The 23,051-nt window shown below is 43.1% G+C and overlaps 1 protein-coding gene across 1 annotated transcript in view; it reads left to right on the forward strand.

Annotated features, from left to right (window-relative positions):
• Positions 1–5,062: 5,062 nt before the first annotated feature.
• Positions 5,063–23,051, forward strand: part of THSD7A (thrombospondin type 1 domain containing 7A) — a 540,091-nt gene continuing 522,102 nt past the window's right edge. Inside the window, exons 1-2 of the mRNA XM_089776685.1 lie at positions 5,063–5,211; positions 10,680–10,842. The gene's annotated coding sequence lies outside the window, so the exon portion shown is untranslated. The remainder of the gene's footprint in view (positions 5,212–10,679; positions 10,843–23,051) is intronic.

Raw genomic sequence — 23,051 nt, forward strand, 5'->3', positions numbered from 1 at the left:
GTCCCCAAGTCAGCCGCTGCTGAAACTGACCAGTGGCTGACTACAGGAAGCCTCTGCCCCGGGCTTCCTGGAATCAGCCGCTGATCAGTTTCAGCAGCAGCTGACTTGGGGATGCCTGGGATTCTTAGGTTGAATCTGTATGTAAGTCAGAACTGGTGTCCAGATTCAGCCGCTGTTGAAACTGATCAGTTTCAGCAGCGGCTGAATCTGGCCGCCAGTTCCGACTTACATACAGATTCAACTTAAGAACAAACCTACAGTCCCTATCTTGTACGTAACCCGGGGACTGCCTGTATAGCTCTTCTGCTCAGAGTTAGAAGCAATAACTTTGGTGGGTTTTTTTTTAAAGGTGATTCACTACTACATGAGGTTTACATTCAGATGAAAACATATATTTTTTCCATTCCCTGAACATATCCATTATGGAAAAATCCCATATAAAGACTTTTCTACAGTTCCAGTAGAATGCAATTATAATGAATTGTGTGTGGTGGGTAAAAATTGTGTGGAAAAGATTTAATTCTGAAAGTTTAAAAAAATAATTTTCCATAAAACACTGCTGGTTTAATCCATGTTAACTTGTAGAATAATTAACTCTAGTAATTTTAAAGCAAAAATATAAGTTTTTGCAATATGTTCAAGGTTTGTTCAAAACATATACAATCCTAGAATTTAACCCTTTTAATATTTTTAATAAATATGGAAGTAATGCCCTACAATACCTTAGATGTGTCATATGTGCTCAATTCATCCCTGTAGTGGAACATAAATCAGTTCATGGACTGAGTGGATGCTTCACGCCACAATTGCACCTTCCCTATCTTGGGTCAGTAGGGTTTAGGACATCATTCTGTCTAGGTTACAGCAGCCTACAAATTGCCCTCCATGCTTGACTGTCTGTGTGCCATGGATGGGTTATAGAAACCACCTGCCATTTCCTTATGTTGCCTGGAAATCCTCCAACATGTCTTCTATGTGCGGGTAATACCAGAGGGTTGATGCAGATGCCTTACTTTGAGGTAATTCTCCAGGGGTCTGATCTGCTAATAGGTTTTGTAGGCATAAAGGACTTATAGCACACTGATAAACAGGTCATGTATTTTTATGATTGCTGATCTTCCAACTCCATGTTGTCTGAAGCGGTGGCATGTGCCCACTAGTCATGGAATCCTTAATTTCTGTGAGTGGCAATTAGTTTTAGCTGTAGGAGTGTCACAAGACCAGTCATGCAACACTTACCTTCTGTGGGTATTTTGCTGAAGAAAGACTGGGTAAATAAATCCCTTTGCATCAGCTTTTTTAAAATCTAGGGGCGAATCTAATTCTGGTCCTGAAATAATTGTTTATGTTACAGGTCAGGATGCCCTTGTCTGGCACCTGAGTGGTCCCAAGAAATGGGGTTTGCTGGGTAAGTGGAGGCTCCCTACCCGGCTATAGGTTTTGCTTTCATTCGGGGCTGTGCTCTCTGTTGCCTGCTGCTGCCTCCAGCCCCATACCATGCCAGTCCTGGCCGGAGCTGCGTCTCCCACTGCGCCAGCCCCGGATAGGGGCTGTCCCCATTGCCTCCAGACCCAGCAAGGACTATGCTCCCCCGGTGCTGGCCTGGGCTGTACGTGCAGCTGACTCCAGCCCTGGCTGGGGTTGAACTCCCTGCGGTCAGCTCTGGCCAGGACTGTACTTCTGCACTGCACCAGCCCCGACTGAGGCTGTGCTTCCTACCACATGAATCCCGGCCAGGGCTGCGCTCTTGCACTGTGCCAGCCCCAACTGACACTGTGTTTCCCTCTGCACAAACCCTGGCAGGAGCTGCGCACCCCACTACCACTGGCTCCACTACCTCCAACCCTGGCTAGAGCTGCGCTGCTTGCCACCGGCCCTGGCCAGGGCATTGCTCTCCACCACGCTGGCCCTGCTGGGGCTGAGTTCTCCACTGCCAACCTAGCCCGGGCTGTGCTTCTAAACCTGGCCAGCTGGGGCTCTCTGGGTTCAATAATATTCATGGTCCTGCTGGACTACGGATGTTGCTGGTTAAAAGAGTCCCAGATTTTAGAGGTTCAACCTGTAGTCCCCATGCATACATACCTTCATCTCTCTGCATTCACCTTTCAGGCCCAAGAGTGTCCTGCCTTCTTCCATTGTGCATGCCCATTCTAAGATTTGGAAACATAGCTCCATGTCATCCTTCCCTGTTTTTTCCAGAGCCTGGCCCCTTCTTCATATAGCTTCCCAGTTTTTCATTACAGAACATTTCCCCCTGATCTCTACCAACAGCAGATGAGACTCAGCTTAGAAGCTGAAGTCAGAAGACCATTTACAGTAATGAATATTTATAATTACAAGTATCGCTCTGTATATGCTTTCAAATGAGTCATACATTTAAGCTCTCAGAAATGCTTAAAGGCACTTTTCTTCAGCAGGCCAATAAAAGAGAACAGATGTGGAATGTGTAGAACAAGCCATTTTGGGGCAACAATGAGAATAACAAGCTCTTGGATACTTGCTTAAAAGGACGTGTAGGTACAGATTCAAAGAAGCCTGACTTTAAAACATTTATATTTACCAAATTTCCAGTGAAATTCTACCCTAAGATGAGGTGTGATATGAAGAGCTACAATAGTTTCAACTTTAAGACTGACTTGCACTAAAAAATAAAGTGATTGTTGATTTTGAGACAACAAAGGGTATTAATGGATTCAAAACTGATTTATCATCATTATTTCTTGGAATATAACCAGTGTTAGACAGCTTCAGTATCAATCTGTACTGAAGCAATTTTATCGGCTTCTTATGTTTTTGCTTGTGAGACATTAGAAATCAGTTGAAAAATGTTTAGTGACCGGACTTTAGCAGCCTATTTAGAGTTAGTGATAGATATAAATATTAAGATACCTCCTTCCTTTATGTTGGAACATAAACAGGATGGAATTGTGGCTATTTATGAGAGTTTTTCAGTAAATTTTTTTAAGTCTTTGGTTCTGACAAAGTCAGCTTACACAGATTTATCAGGTTAAAAGCTGTAGTGTATTTGAACAAGAAAGAAGAGGCCAAGATCTGTTTCCTTTCACATGCAGCTCCTAAAAAATATATTTTCAACACATCAGAGCAACTGATTTGTTAACATTGCATGTTCCAGGAAAATAAAATTTATAGCAGTTGCAAGACTGTTAGGATATGCCTAAACTGCAGTAAACACTTGCATCTGGCCTGTGTCAGCTGATGCAGGCCAGTTGTAGATGTTTTATTGCAGTACCAATATATCCTTAGAGAAATTGACAAATGAGTGGACTTTTCAGTGTAAATGAGTTCACAATCAGCTATCAGAAAAATGTTTCTAGACATTCTGAAGACAAAGCCTGGAAGAGGGGTACTTAGACACATGGAAAATAAAGTATGCTTGTGTGATTCCTCTGGTTCAAAAAATATTGCCAAATTGGCTAGGGATTTATTTCAAATAAATCTATTGATTGTTCCATTTTGGTACCTTCCATATGTAAAAGTGGCCTCGTACGGGCCAGTATGGCAAACTGGCAAACAGTGGCTGCTGGTACCAGCGCCATACATGGCTGATGTTAAAACGCTGTCACAGCACTGCTTTAATGTTGCTGTCCATTTTGCTCCCTCTACTGTTGGCAGCCCTGCCAGTAGGGTCCAGCAGTGCTGCTGTACCCTACTAGCAGGACCACCAACATCAGCAGGAGCAAAAGAGGCAATTGCCCCAGGGCCCAGGGATTTAAAAAGGCTTGGGGCTTCCAGCTGCTGTAGCATTGACAGCCATGAAGGGCTGGCTGGGAGAGTCTGTTTCCCTAATCCCGCCTCTTCTGCCTGAGGCCCCATCCTTTCTGCGGGTCAAGAGCTGCCCTCATCTTACCCTGGCATACCAACATGTCCCAAAACTTACTGTAACCCCTGTAACCCCAGTCATGGTCTCAGCCCTTGAATCACAAATTGATAGATTTTAGTGCTGCACTGGGAAACATATCTCAAGTGAACAACTTTTGTTTTTTTAATAACATCCTCATTTCTTCATCCCCCTTCTGTAAAACAGGAATGAGCAAAATCAGGCCTGGAGGCTGGATCCAGCCCACCAAGCATTTCTCTCTAGCCCTCCCAGCTGATTAGCAGAATGTGCATACTTACAGCCAGCAGCATGTGTTCAGCTGCTCCACATATACCTTGCTCTATCCTGCAGCCAGCCTGCTCTTGAGATTCTCCTGCTAGCTGTGCAGAGTGGGGTGTTGTGAGAAAGGAGGGGGAATGGATGATGAGAGTGCTGAAGTCAGGGTGTTCCCCTGCTTCTGTACCCCATCTCAGCAGAGCAGGGGCCGGGGGAGAAAGATACAGTCTGTGTAGCTGCTCCAATAAGACGTGTGGATGCTAAGTGACTCCTAGGAGTGCAGAGCAGGGGAGGAGAGAGGCAACCGTACAGAACAGATTTCCTTTAGAGACAGCGCTTGCCTCTGAAACTTATCTTGCAACAGCCAGAATACACCCAGTCTGTGCCACACTGTCTCTGTGCCACACACAGTCAGTAAAATACACACTGCTGCACACAATCTGTAGCACAGTCTGTCTCACAGACAGTGTCTCTCTTTCACACTCACATACTCTCTTTGTCTCTCTCCAAAGCCCCTTCTGCCTGAGGCCCCACCCCTTCCCAGGGGGCTCAGAGCCAGTCCACAACCACGTATCAAAATTCCTGAAGTGGCCCTCCTGCAAAAATGATTGCCCACCATTGAATTAGATGGCCTTACAGTCTGCAAATCTCTGCAAACTGCATGTGACTCTGTTGTTTCCATGTGCAGCCTGTTTGATCCCAGAACTAACGTTAAGTAATTGGGAGTGACTCAGGGGGAGCAGCTCAAAAATACAAAGGGGCTGACCAGGGGCAGGGCATTAGCCCTGCAAGGCAGGAGTGGGTGTGGCAGTGACATCATAAGACCTTTTACAGCTCCCCAGCTTATTGGCTAAAGGACATGGAGGTGATGACCTCACAGAGAGTCCATGACAATGGCCAAATAGGCCAGACTGCGGGTCAGGGGCAATCTCAGAGATCCCTGTGGCTTTGCGCAGGGAGTATCCTTCATGAGGTCTGCCCTTGAGGACTGAGAGGAGATTCAGGGTAATGAATGTGAGCATAAGGAGGAGCCTCTTTGGAGTATTCTCCTTTCTCAGAACTAATTGCACTAGAAGACACATGTCCCTCTGGAGAAGGTAAGAGTCTGTGAGACATTTGGTGCCAATACACCTAGTGCTGGCCAAATGCAAGGCATGGGAAACACTATGTTAAATTGGGAGAATTTTTTTCCCACCTAGGCCAGTGGCAGGGCATCCAGAAATGACCTGCCTGGTCCGGCAAAATCCTTTATCTGGAATCAGTCAGGCCCAAGGGTGCCGGAACAGGGAAGTCCAACCTGTATCACTTACACAGATGTGTAGGGTATGTCTATACTTCATTCCTCTCAAGAGAGAAATGCAAATGCAGACACTCGAAATTGCAAATGAAGTAGGGATTTAAATATCCCATGCTTCATTTGCATAATCACGTTATGGCACTATTGCGGAATAGCAGTATTTCGAGAGAAAAAATGGGGTTATTTCGAGATAAAACCCTTCCATCAAAATAACCCTTACTCCTCCCATTTTTTCTCTCAAAATAGCGCTATTGTGGAATTTGTGAAAATTACGAGTCTGATAGTAGAAGAGAGTGATCAGGAAAGAATATATCAAAGACATATAACCCTTACTCTCAGCTAAGTTTCCTAGCCACTTCTCTCATTTTAACCCGATTGGCAATTCATATAGGTTCATTAAGAATTCATTAGATCATGGCCTCACACATGTATATGAGAACATGTAACCACTTTAATTCTTTTTGAAAAATTGCATCATAGGCAAGTATCATTACAGCCCCGGATAGTTAAAACATCAGTGTTGAGCTTTTGTTTACATCAAACACTGGAGCTAAGCCACTAAGGGAATTTTTGCCTTTTACTACATTATAACGTAGGAATTGTATTAATTCTACTGTTAGCTTGAGATGGAACTTGAGTGTTGCTCCTAATTCTGCTCTTGTCCACATGCAGAAATACCTACCTTGTGTCAACTGGTCCTTTAAAAACAAGATATTTGACCAGTCAGGTTATGAGATGAAATGCAAGTGCTACTGACACTGAGTTAGTAATGCAGCAAGATTGCAGACATAGGCTACAAATTTAGTGAGCTCAACTTATCAACAGCTAATTCAATAGTTCTGTACAGTATGAGGGGCTTTTTTTCACAGTGTGGCTACTCTCACTTGAACTAGTCTGGGTGAAATAATACTTGAGTGGAGTAACTCAAGCAGTTACTGTGAAGTTAAGTGCTTAGTGAACTCTTTTCACATAGGTCACAAAAGGGCCATTAACAGAATTTTACCAGACCCTCAGAGTGACCATTTATTAGAACCTATAAACTCTGGATGAAGGAGTCCATCTGGACTTGCAATTTTACAACTCTGAGAACAGAAAAACATAATTATGATAAACTGCCTCAATAAGAGAAAATGAAGCAGTTAATCATAATTGCAAAATCCCTATAATGAATCCTAATGGTTTGATGACACTATTATTAGTAGTTTTAAAAGAACATGGAGTAAATCTTTTCTCACTGACTCTACTATTACATAACTTGTTGGGGAAAAGTCAACATAATTTCTGTAAGGAGAAATCATGCCTTACTAATCTGCTAGCGTTCTTTGAGGGGGGTCAACAAACATGTGGGTTGTGTCTACATTGGCACCCCTTTCCGGAAAAGGGATGCTAATGTAGACTTTGGAATAGGCAAATCCGCGGGGGATTTAAATATCCCCCGTGGCATTTGCATTAACATGGCTGCCGCTTTTTTCCAGCTTGGAGATAAGCCGGAGAAAAGCACCAGTCTAGACGTGATTCTCCGGAAAATAAAGCCTTTTCCGGAGGATCTCTTATTCCTACTTTCAAAATAAAGCCTTTTCCGGAGGATCTCTTATTCCTACTTTCAAGTAGGAATAAGAGATCCTCCGGAAAAAGCTTTATTTTCCGGAGAATCACGTCTAGACTGGCGCTTTTCTCTGGCTTATCTCCAAGCCGGAAAAAGCGGCCGCCATGTTAATGCAAATGCCGTGGGGGATATTTAAATCCCCCGCGGATTTGCCTATTCCAAAGTCTACATTAGCATCCCTTTTCCGGAAAGGGGTGCCAATGTAGACACAGCCATGGACAAGGGGGATCCAGTGGATATTCCAGAAAGCCTTTGACAAGGTCCTTCACCAAAGGTTTTTAAGTAAATAAGTTGTGATGGGATGAGAGGTCCTTTTGTGGATTGATAATGGGTTAAAAGACAGGAAACAAAGGATAGGAATAAATGGTAAGTTCTCAAAGTGAAGAGAGGTAACTAGTAGGGTCTCCCAAGGGTCTGTCCTGGGATCAGTCTTATTCTATTTATAAATAATCTAGAGAAAAGAGTAAACAGTGAGGTGGCAAAATTTGCAGTCTTGGAGTCATTGTGGATAGTTCTCTGAAAAAATCCACTCAGTGTGCAGTGGAGGTCCAAAAGGCAAATAGAATGTTAGGAATCATTGAGAGTAAGACAGAAAATATCTTATTGCCGCTATATAAAATCATGGTACACCCACGTCTTGAATACTGTGTACAGATGTGGTCGCCTCATCTCAGAAAAGATATATTGGCATAAGAATAGGTTCAGAAAAGGGCAACAAATTATTATAATGAGTTTGGAACAGGTTTGGAATGGGTCCCATATGAGGAGTGATTAAAAAGACTTCGATTTTTCATCTTAGAAAAGAGGAGACTATAGAGGTCTATAAAATCATGACTGGTGTGGAAACAGTGAATAAGGAAAAGTTATTTGCTTATTCCTCCAATATAAGAATTAGGGATCAACAAATGAAATTAATAGGCAGCAGGTTTAAAACAAAGAAAAGGAAGTTTTTCTTCACTCAGCACAGTCAACGTATGGAACTCCTTGACAGAGGATGTGGTGAAGGCTAAGACTATGACAGGATTCAAAAGGAAGCTAGATAGACTAATGGAGGTTGGGGCCATCAATGGCTATTAGCCAGTATGGATAGGAATGGTATCCCTAGACTCTGTTTGTCTGGAAATAGGTGACAGGGGAAGGATCACGTGAGGATTGCCTGTTGTGTTCCCTCCTTCTGGGGCATCTGGTATTGGCCACTGTCGGCAAACAGGATACTGGGCTAGATGTACCGTTGGTCTGATCCAGTATGGTCATTCTTATTTTCTTATGGAACTCTGCCAGAGGATGTTGTGAAGGCAAAGACTATAGCAGGCTTCAAAAAAGAACTAGATGCATTCATGGAGTATAGATCCATCAATGGTTATTAGTCAGGAGGGGCAGGGATAGTGTCCTTACTCTCTGTTTTCCAGAAGTTGGGAATGAGCAACAGAGAATATATTAATTGATGATTATCTGTTCTGTTCATTGCCTCTGGGACACCTGACATTGGCTACTGTTAGAAGTCTGGATACTGAGCTAGATGGATCTTTCAAAAAGGTTTTATTGGACATCTTCAGATGCTGAGAGATATAATAATCATGAACTCTAGATGGTATTATGAAGCATTTTTGTAAAAAAACTGCAAATCTTTGTTACCCATATCCCAACTACAAACCAACAATATCATTATTACCCATTAATTAAGAAATGGGAGAGGACTATGAATTTATGAAAAATTAGTCATTTCTCTGACTCATTTTATGATTTATCATCTAAAAAGTGTTAATTTAGAATGTATTTCTGTATGTATTGTTTCTCAAAATAGAGATCGCACTCACATATTTGTTCATTGTTGCTACATTAATCATTACAGACACTTGCAAATAAAATAAGCTTTCAAATACATATTGCTCAGGCATGCCAAATTCTGAGAACAAATTAAAATGACTTTGGTCATTTCTTAGATTTAAATTAACAATATTTTATAAACACCACTGTAATACCCCAATTCAGAAGATTTTTCACTAACTTATGTCACTTATGAAAGTGAAGAGAGTCTAGATTTCAGAGTGTTTAATATTTAATGTTGACTGGTGAATTAGCACTTGCAAGGATTCTGCATAAGGCAAAGCTTGGTTGAAAAGTAATGAAATTTAAAATTAACTGAAAAGGTTAGAACTTGTGTGTAAATTCCTAGTGAACTCCATGTTTTCTATTTTCCACTTTACAAATATTATTTTATATTACCACCTAATTTATATTTTGCAAAATTATTGATGTCATTGTAGATTGATCCCCTTATCGACAGACATCTAATCAAATTCATAGTTACTCTATTCATGGCCATCAGTTTTAAGCTTTTGACATATCAATCAATGTAAAGGACTGATTAAACCTTATACAATCATAATTCATTTTTTGCCATGTGAAACAAACTGTGGCTAGACTAATTAAAAAAAGGCTTTGTTAGTATCTTGAATATTCAGTTCTCAAACAGTGTTCAATACTCTTTTGTAATTAATTAATAAAATGGTGAAAATTCCGCAGGACAGGCTGCACCTATTATTTACAAGGAATTAAAATAAAATATCCATACAAATGTGAACATTTTGATCTTAGTAGAATTTTCAAGAGTACTAAAGATAAATAAGCTGAAAATGACAAGGTACATCTGTTCATTTCCTTTCAGTTATCACATGCCCTGGAATATAGGGCTATGTCTATACTGGTGGGTTCTTGCGCAAGGGTTCTTGGTGCAAGAACACGTCCACACTGCCATGTGCTTTTGCGCAAAAGCGTCCATGGCAGTGCTCTGATGGCCATTTTAGTCATAGGGCTTTCTTGTGCAAGAAGCCCCTACTGCGCATCCACATTGCCCTCTTCCACAAGAGCTCTTGCACAAGAAAACTTACACTTGTTAGAAAAGAGCATAGCTCTTGCACAAGAAGCCCTCTCTTACCATGCTTTACTGTAAATCTTGTGGGCAGTGTGGACACTATGTGGAAGAATGGCTGTTCTTGAGCAAGAACCTGCCAGTGTAGACATAGCCCAAGAGTGCTTTAGAAAAGACTCTGAACAGGTCATAGGTCTACACAGATGTGGTGTGTTTGCAAATCCAGGACCCTAATTTTGCAATTAATTTATGTCTGAAGGCCAACTGTATAAAGAGTCCTTTTTCTTTTCTTCCGTCTTGCAAATATTTGGGGGAGGGGGTTGCAGCTGCCTGAGTCATGATTTTCTTCATATTTTTGTTTAAATTGCAAAAGTTCAATTTACGAGTACTTCATTTGCTTAGAGTATGGAAGACAATTTTCATGAATTCGTTTTTAGTAGTATTTGTTTCCAGGAAACAAATAAGAGCAGGGTATTTTTATTGGCTACTGAACTTTCACACTTAGTTAAAAGATTCTCTTTTACAACTCTCCCCTCCCCAAAGATAATGAATGATTTAAGACACTGGTGGGGAAATAATCTCATGTGACTTGTTTGCCATCTTTCCCAGATGAAACTACATTTACTTCTTCATTCACCTAAACAGCTGGCTGATTTACAATGCTCTTTGTAGCAATTCCTGCACCTTTCCAGCGGTCTGTTTTAATGAGGACAAGGAAACGCAAAGTTAGCTTGTAAAATAACACCCCTTTCCTCTGTTGTTTTGCCCTGCTTGGCTTTCGAATGATAAGGGCCGATGGGAAGGTGGCCCGATGACCTAATTTTGGCAGCTGGCCCAGCAGCGGCAGAAAATGCTTCCTCGGCTCCACCCCAAAGAAGGCAAAGGCATGGGTCACTTTCGCCAAGTGCCCTCAAGTTCCTCGCGGGATGCGCCGCCTGAGGCACTGTGGTGAGGTAAGTCACTTCCCTTTGCCCGCCGCTGCGGAGCAGCGAACAGAGAGCGGCCGGCTGTGAGGGGGGCGGAGGGGCTGAGCGCTTTCCCACGCGCCGGGGGCGGCCAGGCAGGCTGGGAGGCGCCGAGCGGCGCTGGAGGGAGCAGCAGCCTGGCCATTAGCGCGGCGGCGGCGGGGTGCTGTCATGGTGCTGAGCCGGGAGGCGCCTGCCAGTCCTGCGGTGGGTTGACTGGAGCCTTTGGCCGGGCTGCGCCCCCCCCCCCCGTAGTCATACTCTGGGGCGGGCGAAGAGACCCCCCCCTCCACGGCTCAGCGTAGCCCGACGGGGGTCTGGGGCTCCCCTGAGTGGCTGGCTTGGGGCGCCCCGCGGGGAGGCTGGCGGCTGCCGAGCGCTTGGCTCGCCCGTCGGGCTCCTGCAGGGCTGGGGGAGGGGGCTGGCGCCGCTGCATTGCGGCTGGAGCCGGCGGTTCTGGGGCGAAGGAGACGGGCGGCCGCGGGCTGGGAGAGGGGAGGGCCCGGACCGCCGCCCGCCTCCCCACGGACCTGCCTCAGGGGGCTGGCGAGTCTCTGCCCCGCCTGCGCCCGAGCTAAGGAGCGGGCGCCGCAGCCCAGCGCCAGTGCTGGGGAATGGCCCGGGCGGAGGCGCGGTGAGTACAGCCCGGGGCTGCTGGAGGGGTCAGGTGCCTGCTATCGGACAGGGAGGTGGAGCAGCGTCGGGCACTCCTAGTGCTGCCGGCGGGGCGGGTTTTTTGAAGGAGTCTTGGCTAGTGGGGAGTGAGGGAGACGGTCACCGCGGGCTAGTCCCAGCTCTTCCACTTTAACTGGGTGACCTTGGGCATGTCACTTACCCTCCCTTAGCTCTGCATCCTCTCATTGTTACCCAGCCCCGCCTCCTAGACTGTTTGACTCAGTTAATGTTGGCCATAGGGTGGGCAGCACACGGACTGGAAGGTGCCCTAGGGATGGGAAGTATTATCATCCTTTAGTTTTCACTGCTTTTTCCAGTCTAGGAGGGGGGATAATGCAAAACGAGGGCGATGCACAAAGCTACCGCATTGAAAACCCATGTCCCAATTTCTCATCCTTTCCAGATCAAGGTATTCTAAAAATTGATGGATCCCCAGTCTGGGGAGTGTTGTGTTGCTGTCCATTGCGCTGGTTAAATGGGACACTTAGTGCTATATCTCCATCTTCCTGTGATTTACCTCTGTGAAACCTTCTGGGGTGTCCTTCATATGAAAAACACTATAAAGTATTGCATTGTGCACTTCTGCTGTGAAGGAATTTTAGACTGCAAATCAGAGACAACCTTTAATATTTCTATTCTGTTTTTAAGGTAGCAATTTGTTACTCTGAAAAAATTGTGTAGGATTTATGTAGCTAATGGACTCATAAGCCTTATTTTTATTATTAACTTCTCTAGACAAACTGGCTGTTCAGCTGTGGTTACACACTTGATTTAAAAAAAAAAGTAAACTAAGACTTCAGTTGTGTGAAAGTAAAGTACTTGCACAGCAAGAGTATTACAGAGAATTTTCTTGTCAGTATTTCCATAATCAGCTCCTAATTTTAGGAGTTGCACTGTCAGATTGAAAAATGACACTTCCATCTGAATACTGTGTACCACCTGTTCTTTTTAGAAGAAAGCCAAAAGATGGTTGAAATTGAAAAAGTTAGAGGGAAAATAAGGTTATTTTTCAATGTGTTTAATTTTCCCGCAAAAAGTGCTTTAGAACAGTTTCACTTCCTATATTAGCATGAAAATACCTTTTTGCACTGTAGTTAAGAGTTCACACATGAAAATGCCTTCACTTGTGGCAGCAGCAGTAGTAGTAGCAAACAAATGGCAGCAGTTAAGCATTTGCACAGAACAGAAGGGGAATAAAACATAGGCCCTAGCATATTTGATTGTGTTGAAGTGTAGCCCTTCTAAATATCAACAGGGAAGCAGGAACATTTATTATAAATTTTAAAGTGATACTTTTTATTGGCATTTTTTGCTAGTACAGGTTGGACTTTTCTGGTCTGCCACCCTGGGGATTTGATTAGTTCTGAACAAGGGAATTTGCTGGATCGGGAGGGAGAACCTGCCACTGACCCTCCCCTCCCCCCCCAAACCCGCCAATCCCGCCAACCACCATCTCTGTTTCCAGCCCAGCGAGCCAACACTTACCATCATCCCTGGTCAGGGCTGTTATTGGCTTTTGGCCCCACAGGCTGCCCACAGACTACTGGCCACAGTGCTCTCTGGTCTGGGGACATCCGTAGTCCAGAGAGTCCTGGTCTAGGGAAGTACAGGCAGTCCCCGGGTTACGTACAAGATAGGGACTGTAGGTTTGTTCTTAAATTGAATTTGTATGTAAGTCGGAACTGGCGTCCAGATTCAGCCGCTGTTGAAACTGACCAGCAGCAGCTGAATTGGACACGCCTGGGGTAGAGCAGCTGGGGTGCTGCTGGGTTGGTCCTCGCAGCGCCACACCTCGGCGCTGCAGGGACCAACCCGGCAGCACCCCAGCTGCTCTACCCCAGGCTTCCCCAAGTCAGCCGCTGCTGAAACTGATCAGCGGCTGATTCCAGGAAGCCCGGGGCAGAGCAGCTCTGCCTCGGGCTTCCTGTGGTCAGCCTCTGATCGGTTTCAGCAGCGGCTGATTTGGGGACTCCTGGGCAGAGCAGCTGGGGTGCTGCTGGGTTGGTCCAGTAGCGCCTCACCTCGGCGAGAAAAGCCTGGTCTTCGGGGGGGGGGGGGGCACTAGCTGCGCGCCCCCCCCCCCCAGCAGACCAGGGAGACGCGGAGCGGCTTTTCTCGACGCGGAGGACATGGGCGGCGGGACAGCAGCGCGTCTCGGCGGTCCCGCCGCTCGCGTCCTCCGCGGCGAGAAAAGCTGCTGCTCATCTCCCTGGTCTGCTGGGTGGGGCGCTAGTTCCGCGTCTCCCTGGTCTGCTGGGGGGAAGCGCCCCCCCGCGCCGCGGGAGGCGGCGACAGTGGGGGAGGCTCCCCGCACTAGCGGGGGGCCCCCCCGGTTCGTAACTAGGGGTCCGACTTAAGTCGGACTGACGTAACCCAGGGACTGCCTGTACAACCTATATTCAGTTTATAAGCTTCTAGTTAATTTTCACCATTTAGCTTCTGTAAGAATTCAGTCAATTTCAAATTATATTTTGTAGATTGAAACTTATGGAAATGGATGAAATAGGATTTATTTCATTTTTTTATACTGAAATGCAGAACTAGAAATTACGGCTTTTTTAAGGTGAGGATTGTGGTGCTGACATAAGGTCATCTTGAGTAAAAATTATTCCGTCTGGTATATTCTTGTACTTTAATGTCCATTTTGACATTACTTAAATGAAAAATATTGTTGTTTCAATGCAAAACCCTTCATTTTCAAGCTTTAGTAAAATCCGACTAAAGGTGAATGGCTGAAATTGAGATGAAACTTTTTTTAAAAATTATCAAAATGAAAAGTTTTGACTGATGCAAACATGTTTTTATTTTTCCAGATTTTAGGTTTATGGAAATCTTTTGAGACTTGGACACTTATCCTATGTAGCCCTGGGGAGAAGTATAATGGAATTTAGGAGGGTAAGGCTCGCCAATCTGATTAGAAGGTTCTAGGTTTGACCTCTGTACTCTAGGTTACAATATATGAGAACTATGGAGTTCTATTTCTGAAGTTGGATCTGTGGGTCCACAACAGCAGCCACAATCGCAATGAGGATAGTACTGAATTAACAGACGATTTATTATGGCAGGTTTTATGATGGCAAACAGAACAAAGCATGCATTATCGATTTATACAAATTGATTGAATCACCTCTGAGGATAACATTAATAAAAATCTGGTTATATAATTTGTGCTTATCTAAGTATAGTGCAAGGTTAAGTGTGGAAAACTTACAAGCAAAGACTCAGGCAAAATAAGTAAAGTGAAGCAAAGAGTTTAAATGAAAGGAAGAAATACTTGATTGAGGAAGTTAGGATAAGTTAGATGTATTCAAGTCAGCAGGACCAGATGAGATGAAATGCATCCCATAATACATTCAAGGAGCTGACAGGACATGTGAGCCATTAGCTATTATACTTGAAAGTCTTAGAATACAAGATTGGTTTCAGAAGACAGGAAAGGGGCAAATACAGTGCCCATCTATTAGAAGAGAAATAAGGATCTCGGAAAATTACAGACCAGTCATCTTAACTTCTGTACCATGAAAAATAATGGAGCAAATAATTAAGGAATCAGTTTGCAAACATCTAGAAGAGAAGGTGATAAGTATTTTTGTAAACATGTAACTGCTGAAATTTTCCGTGGTTTTACGTTTACGTTTCCGTGGTTTTACGTGCAGTGGGAGCAGGAGGGAGATGGTGTTTGTGGGGAGCTGGCTTTAGCTGGCTTAGGCAGGGGGCAGTGCTTTATCTCCCACCCTGCATTGCTATCTGTATATCAGAGGTGGCAGAGCAGTGGCAGGCAGCTCCACAGGAGCCAGTATGTGAGGGGAGTTGATTTGAAAGCTGTCTCCCCATGTATACCGGCTTCTAACTGCCCCCTGTGCTGCTGCCTCTGATGCAGAGGCAGCAATATGGGAGGGAACAGTTGGCTTGCTGGAGCCAGTATGCATGGGGAGCCAGCTTTTAAGCTGGCTGCCCACATGTACTGGGTCCCACCTGCCTGTCCCCCACCTCTGGGAGGCAGCAGGATGGCAGCATGTAGCTCCCCAGGATCCAGCGCACAGAGGTAGCTGGCTTGAAAGTTGGCTTCCCACTCACACTGGCTCCTGCCTCTTCCCCCATTGCCTCTAATACAGAGGCAGCAGAGGGGGGAGTGCGTGTAACCATGCCGGTTAACTGATGAGCCCAGGCTTATTGGTTAACCAAGTACACATTAACAGCCCTAATGATAAGTAACAGCATGGATTTGTCAAGGACAGACAATGTCAAATCAATGTGATAGCTTGCTTTGACAGGATAACAAACTTGATGGATGAGGAGGAAGTGGTAGATATGATATATCTAGACTTCAGTAAAGCATTTTATACAGTCTTATATTTCACTAATTTGTTAATGAGAAGATCATATAACGTAAATAGAGCAGCTATAAGGTGCATGCAAAACTGGTTGGATAACCGTTCGCAGAGAGAAACTTAAAAACCCCAAAACACATTGTAGCAGCACCTTAAAGACTAACAAAACATGTAGATGGTATCATGAGCTTTCATGGGTACAACCCACTTCATATGAATAGAGTATAAAAATTCCAGATCCAAGAATAAATGGGGGTGGAGAGAAGCAAGGGGGGAAATTTGCATTAGATTGTTCAAACTACAAGAAGCTGATAGAGAAGGTGCACATTGTTTATAAGTACCCATTGTTAGTTGGTTAAGCCATTAGGATGGGGAAGGTAGTGTGCTAGCCAGGTAATGTCTTTATTCATACCTTTCTGATGGCTCCCAAGCTTGTAAATTCCAATACTACGCTGTGTATTTGGCTTGTGGAATTGGCCTGAAACAACACAGTGACTTTGAGATCCACTAATGAGTGCCTGGGCAGGTTAAAGTGTTCTCCAGTAGGTTTTTGTGTGTTGCCTTTTTGGTTATCTGATTTGTGTCCACTAATTCTTTCCCATAGAGACTGTCCACTTAGGTCAATATACATGGCAGAGGGGCTTTGATGGCATAGGTCAGATTAGTGGATGTACAATTAAATGAGCCTCTGATTTGTTGGCTGATGTGGTTTGGTCCAGTGATGAAATCTCTTGTGTAGATGTATGGACAGAGTTGGCACCAGGACTGATGGCAGGGATGGATTCCTGGGTGATTATGATGGAGGTATGCTGTGTGGTTACTGGAAAGCATTTGTTCGAGGTTAGTGGTTTGTAGATGTGGATTGGCCTTTCCCCCAAGGCCTAGGAGAGTGAGGGGTCATTTTCCAGGATAGATTGTTGATAATGCATTGCAAGGGTTTAAATTGTGGGCTGTAGGTGATGACAAGTGGAATTCTGTTTTTCTATTCTTGGCCTGTCTTGAAGTAGTTCATATCTGAGTACTCTTCTGGATCTGTTGATTTGGGTTTTTTTTCACTTCTCCTGGTAGGTATTTTAAGAATGCTAGAGCATATATATTTTGTAGGTGTTTGTCTCTCTGGGATTAGAGCAAATCCAGCTGTACTTTAGGGCTTGGCTCTAAACAATAGATTGAGAAATGGCTTGGATGGAAGCTAGAGGCATGAAGGTAAGTGTAGCAGTCAGTAGGTTTCCGTTATAAGGTGGTAGAAATGTATCCGTCATGTAATTGTACTGTAGTGTCAAGGAAGTGGATCTCTCATGTGGACTGATCCAGGCTGAGGTTGATGGTGGGGTGGAAGTTGTTGAAATCTCTGTGAAATTCTTCAAGGGTCTCTGTCCTGCGGGTCCATATGATGATGTCATCAGTGTAACATAAGTAGAGTAAGGGTGTTAGAGCGAGAGCTGAGGAAACATTGTTCAAGGTCAGCCATAAAGACGTTGGCATATTGTGAGGCCACGCAGGTGCCCATGGCTATGCTGCTGACTTGAAGATACAAATGGTCTCTGAATTGGAAGTAGTTGTGGGTAAGGACAAAGTTGCAGAGTTCTGTAACCAGGTGTGCAGTGGTGTCATCAGGGATGGTGTTTCTGTTAGCCTATAATCCAGCTTCACGTCGAATGTTGGTATAACGAGCTTCTGTGTCCATGGTGGCCAGGATGGTGTTTTCAGGAAGATTATTGATGTTGTGTAGTTTTGTCAAGAAGTCGGTGGTGTTTTGAAGATAGCTAGGTGTGCTGGCAACATAGGGTCTGAGGTGAGAGTCAATATAGCCAGATAATCCTGTTGTAATGCTTGACGTGATGGGCCATCTGGGATTTCCAAGTTTGTGTATCTTGGATAGCAGATAGAAAACTCCTGGCTGGGAATTAGGGGAGGTGTTAGTAGTTCTGAGCAGTATTAGGGAGCTTCATGAGCAGTTGTTTTTAGGTTTTTTTTATTATTATTCTTTAGTGGTATCAGAGGAGAGCGGCTTGTAGAATCTGGTGTTGGTGAGTTGTCTGGTTACCTTCTGTTCATGACTAGAGCACCCACTTTGTCAGCCTCTTTGATTATGATGTTAGAATTGTTTTTGAGGCTGTGTATAGCATTGCATTCTGCATGACTGAGGGTATCTGTTTGCTGACAGTGGCAGCCTGTACACGTTTGCAGAAGCAATCCATGTAGAGGTCAAGACTCTTGTTACAACTATTAGTAAGATCCATGTAGAAGCCAATCCCCGACTTTTTATGCTCCCTTCATGTGGAGAAGTGGGTTGTACCCATGAAAGCTCATGATACCATCTATATCTTTTGTTAGTCTTGAAGGTACTGCTAGACTAGTCATTGTTTCCTTAAGTTTTTTTCAGTTACAGACTAACTAGGCTACTCCTCTGAAGGCATATTGCAGAGGAAGCGGCAGAAAGAAATCTGAAGCCCTATTGCTGGAAGTTTGTCGGTTACCATGGTTATACCATAGTGAATGTATTGTTTTTCCCTTAATGAGTGCTGTGGCATATAGAGTTTTCTTACTCTTTTGCTTATGCAATGAGTGTCTGGAAATTTGAGTAGTGTGATTAACCTCAACTACCGCAGCTCAGTTACCACTTCCTCTTTAACTATGAGGTGTTACCAGATTGTGTCATGGTTACAACTGAACTGATCTGGACTTGTCTGCTTGGTCTGACACTTACCACCAATACTTGTGGTTGATATTTTTCCCTACCCATTTCTACATAGAGACTAATGGTGGGTCATTTATGACTTGGACCTATGTCTTTTTTGGTTAGTTGAGGACAGCAGAGAGACTTTGGACCCAGTTATGAATGGAAATGTTACCAATAGCCATCATATGTAGCAAACCCTTATCCACATGATTAGACCCTTGCTCAAGAGCCATGGTTAGTCATTTATGACCTCTGATTATTATTCCTTGTGTTAGTGAATTTTATTGAGGAAGTGGTGTTGCACAGCTTTGGCAACATTTGAATTCTGGATGTCTCTGAGATCTGTCTGGTTTACAGTGTGAGTATAATGGGTGGTTGGTGAAGGTAGGGCTGGGGGAGGCAAGATCCCAACCTGGCCCCCAGGCCTGTCCTTTCTGCCCAGGCCACACCCCTCATCGTGTGGAGGGAAGGCAGCATGTGTGGCCCAAGCCTTCCTGGCCCTGGAATAGGAGGAGAGCAGGCATTAGGGCAGCAACACTCTGCCTCTAGAAAACCTACAGTAGGCATTCTGGAGGTGGAGTGTAGGTGGGGCCAGGCTGGTGATTTGGGAAAGCAGTTTCTTCCCCACCTTGCATACTGGCTGCCCATGGTGAGTATGGAACTGAGGTCTGATCTGTACAATGCAGTTAGGTTGACATATCTGCCTTAGGCAAACATAATAATGACTGTGTGCGTGCTACAAGGTCTTTTATGCTGATGTAACTCACCTGCTATGCTGACTTAATTATTCCATTTCCATGGAATAAGCATAGCACTTAATTCTATGAAGCATCTCACAATGCTGTATTCTGACTGCTCTGGTAAACATTTTTAGCTCCACTGTACAGTAGCCAGGTATACATGAAAGATCCCCTGTTAAAGCACCAGGAACTTTTTGAATGTCCATTTCCTGCTTTTTGGCTTAGAGAACTCGTCTGCCCAGCTAATCATGGTGGCTCCACACTCCAAATGCAGTCCAGTCTGAAGTACATAGGAAGTGGTATCTTCAGAGGCAGATATACGGCAGGATGAGCGTGGTGGCCACCCCGGGCCCCGTGCTTCAAGAAGCCCCACGCCTGAGCCGTGTTAAAGGGGGAGGGGGCGTGAAATTGTGCTGCCCTGAGCCCTGTTAAATCCTCATCCGCCCCTGGGTATCTTCTTGCTCTGTGGTGAGAAGAGGCTGTGCAACTACAGCTCCAGTCCAGCTGTAGAAACATAGAAACCTATGAACACACAGCATGGGGCGTAGGGAGGAAGCGCTATCTGAGGGACATGCAGCAATCAAGGAATTGTGGCAGGCATACCAGAAGATAAGTGAATGATCGCTCTTGTGCAGCACCGCAGGCATACTACTTCTATGAGGAGCTGCATGTGCTTCTCAGCAGTGACTCCACTCAGATCCCCAAAGGCAGCATGGATACCTCTGAGGAGTTGGAGTCCTGGGCTATATTAATGTTGATGGTTGATTTCCTCTTTGTCATGTACCAACGTGAGATCTCCAGGATGATTTGTATTAGATGCTATTGGTGGTCTTTAGAGTCATTGGAGATAAGGTTCTCTTATCATGCTCGTGATTGCTCATGAATTTTTCAGCTGCTTTGTTCCTTTCATTTGAAAAATCCCAGGAGGCAATGTTTAACAGCTGCCTATCTTTCTAGAGAAACCACACAAGACTACAAAGGATTTTCGTCATATCTTTTCAGCAGCGTACTGCAGTAACAGAATATTTCAGTTCAAAGCTAACATACCTGTGTTGGCTGTGGGGGCAGGAGGGTGATGTCAATCTCCAGAAGTGGGAGACCTAATGTTAGTGCTAAAATGTGATTATGCTGATGGAATGAGCTTTATGGGACTAGATAAATCAGATGTAACTGCCAATGTAGAAATAATCATGATAAATCATGGGTGTTAATTCAGCTGATCTTAAAATGATCAGGATTTTTTTTTAAAAGTATGTTGTAACTGGCATGGAATTTCTTATCACTTACCAAGAATGGTCTAAAACTGTAAATTCACTTTCGCATCAGCACTGGTTGAGTACTGTAACTAAGCAATCAATATTTCAAAAAATACTAATTTTCAGCATGCAATTTAATGGAGGAAATATTGTGATTTATCTTAATACAACCTGTGACTTGCATCTGTTCTGTACACTTCCATATAATTTTGTATCAACTTTGGTTAGGAAGCTAATTTTTTTAGGGCTGTCAAGCGATTAAAAATTAATTGTGGTGATTTGCACTTTTATTAATAGAAAACCATTTATTTAAATATTTTGGATGTTTTCTACATTTTTAAAATACTTGATTACCACACAGGCTAAGTGTACAATGCTCACTTTATATTTTGGTTACAAATATTTGCATTCTAAAAGCAAAAGAAATACCATTTTTCACTTCACCTAATGAAAGTACTGCTGTGCAATTTCTTTATTATGAAAGTTGAACTTAAATATATAGAATTATGTACAAAAATAACTGTATTCATGTAAGACTCTTAGACCCTAGAAAGGTCACTCAGTCCTACTTGGTTCAGCTAAATCACTAAGAGTAATGAGTTTGTTTTCATTTGCAGGAGATAATGCTGCCTGATTCTTGTTTACAAAGTCATATAAAAGTGCATTCACATAGCACTGTTATAACTGATTGTCACAAAATATTTACCTGCCAAATATGCTAAAGACTGATGTCTCCCTTTATGCTTCAACCACCATTGTAGAAGGCATGCATCCATGCTGATGACGGCTTCTGGTAGATAATGTTCCAAAGTAGTGCAGACTGACACATGTTCATTTTCATCATCTGAATCAGATGCCACTAGCAGAAATATTTTCCCCCAACTCTTTTTCGTGGTTTAAGTTCTGTAATTTCCTACAAAAGTGCTAAAAAAGAGAATGCCTGTTCTGGCTTTCAGGTGACATTGTAAATAAGAAGCAGACACCATTATCTCCTGTAAAAGTAAACTTTTTCTCTTAGTAATTGGCTGAACTAGAAGTAGGACTGTATGAACTTGTAAGCTCTAAAATTTTAATTTTTTTTGTTTATGCAGTTGGGTAACACAAAAAAAAATCTAGTTGCACTTTCATAATGCGATTGAACTATAACACTGGTAATAGGTGAATTGAAATAAAACACATTGTTTATCACTTTTACAGTGTAGATATTTGTAAACAAAGTGAACACCGTACACTATAGAAAAATCCAAAATATTTAAGACATTTTAATTTAACTTTTGTTAAAATTGTAATTTTTTATCACAAATTTTTTACTTAATCAGGTGAGTTAACAGTGATTAATCAACAGTTCTTTCAAATGATAGGAGTGCTACTATGATGCATCATTTGTATCTGTGTGGATTTATATTCTCATTTCTGCAGTTCTGCATTCATAAATATTGATATGTAGTAACTGTGTAAAACATTCAGCTTTATATAAATGCACTTCTGAGTGCTGTGGACTGTTTTACTTGAGAAAATAGTTTTCATTCCTCAAAGTCCTTTGAAAGCAAAGGAAATATTCTCTCATTCTCAATCTCAAATACTCACATTGATTTCAGTGGGATTTTTATCACAATCTAGTAATCCCAGGTCTATCACAATTTTAAGGGTTCAGTTCTTCTCTCATTGAAGATGAGTTTTTCCATTGACCTTTTAATGAGAACAAAACTGGACTTGATAACCTAACAACTCTATAATATGGTATTTTTCCAGTTAGATATACACAATGTGGCAGAGAGAACATTAGTCATGAAATCAGAGGTGAGGTCAGGGTGTATTGAGAAATCATTAGTGGCTATAATTATGGGAATTTAGTCACATTAAAATTGTTGCTAAGGTCGATGAATAGAAATCCTAGGAGTAAAGATTGGGGTGGGGGGAAATACATAGTTAGTGATCTCTTTAATTAAACATATGTTGTAGTGTTTCACTAATATACCTGTAATGACTTATCAAGGGCAATGTAAAGACTAATTCATCTCCGAGATTAATATTGATCAAAGTAAAGCTAAGATCAATATTAGATTTTGAGGGTCAGTACCTTTGGAAACGGGATGAAATACTGAAGACAGTGCATATATTAGGTTGTGTGTTTAAGGAATGGGGGGGAGGAGGGAATTCAAATGTTTAATGTGGTATGATATTTATAAACAGGGCTGAGCTAGCAAAAGGTTGTCTAGTTTAATTAGGTCATTTCCATATCCAAATTAAACTAGACATAACAGTTAAAACTGCACCCTCCTTTCTTAGTCTGTGTGAAAATTTGCAGTGGCAAAATTTCTATCAGCTTCAATGAGAGTCAGAATTTATTCTTTCGGTGGTTTTCAATTTCTTTTCATTTGCAGACCCCGTAACAAATTTTGGATGGAGATATGGATTCCTTTGGAAATCTTAGGCATAGTCTACAGACCTCAGATTGACAGTCACTATTCTATAGTAACAATAACCTTTTGCACCCCTCCCCCAGAATAGT

This window comes from Pelodiscus sinensis, chromosome 2 (genome assembly GCF_052426305.1).
Source record: "Pelodiscus sinensis isolate ZL-2025 chromosome 2, ASM5242630v1, whole genome shotgun sequence".
In the NCBI taxonomy this organism is placed as follows: Eukaryota; Metazoa; Chordata; order Testudines; family Trionychidae; genus Pelodiscus; species Pelodiscus sinensis.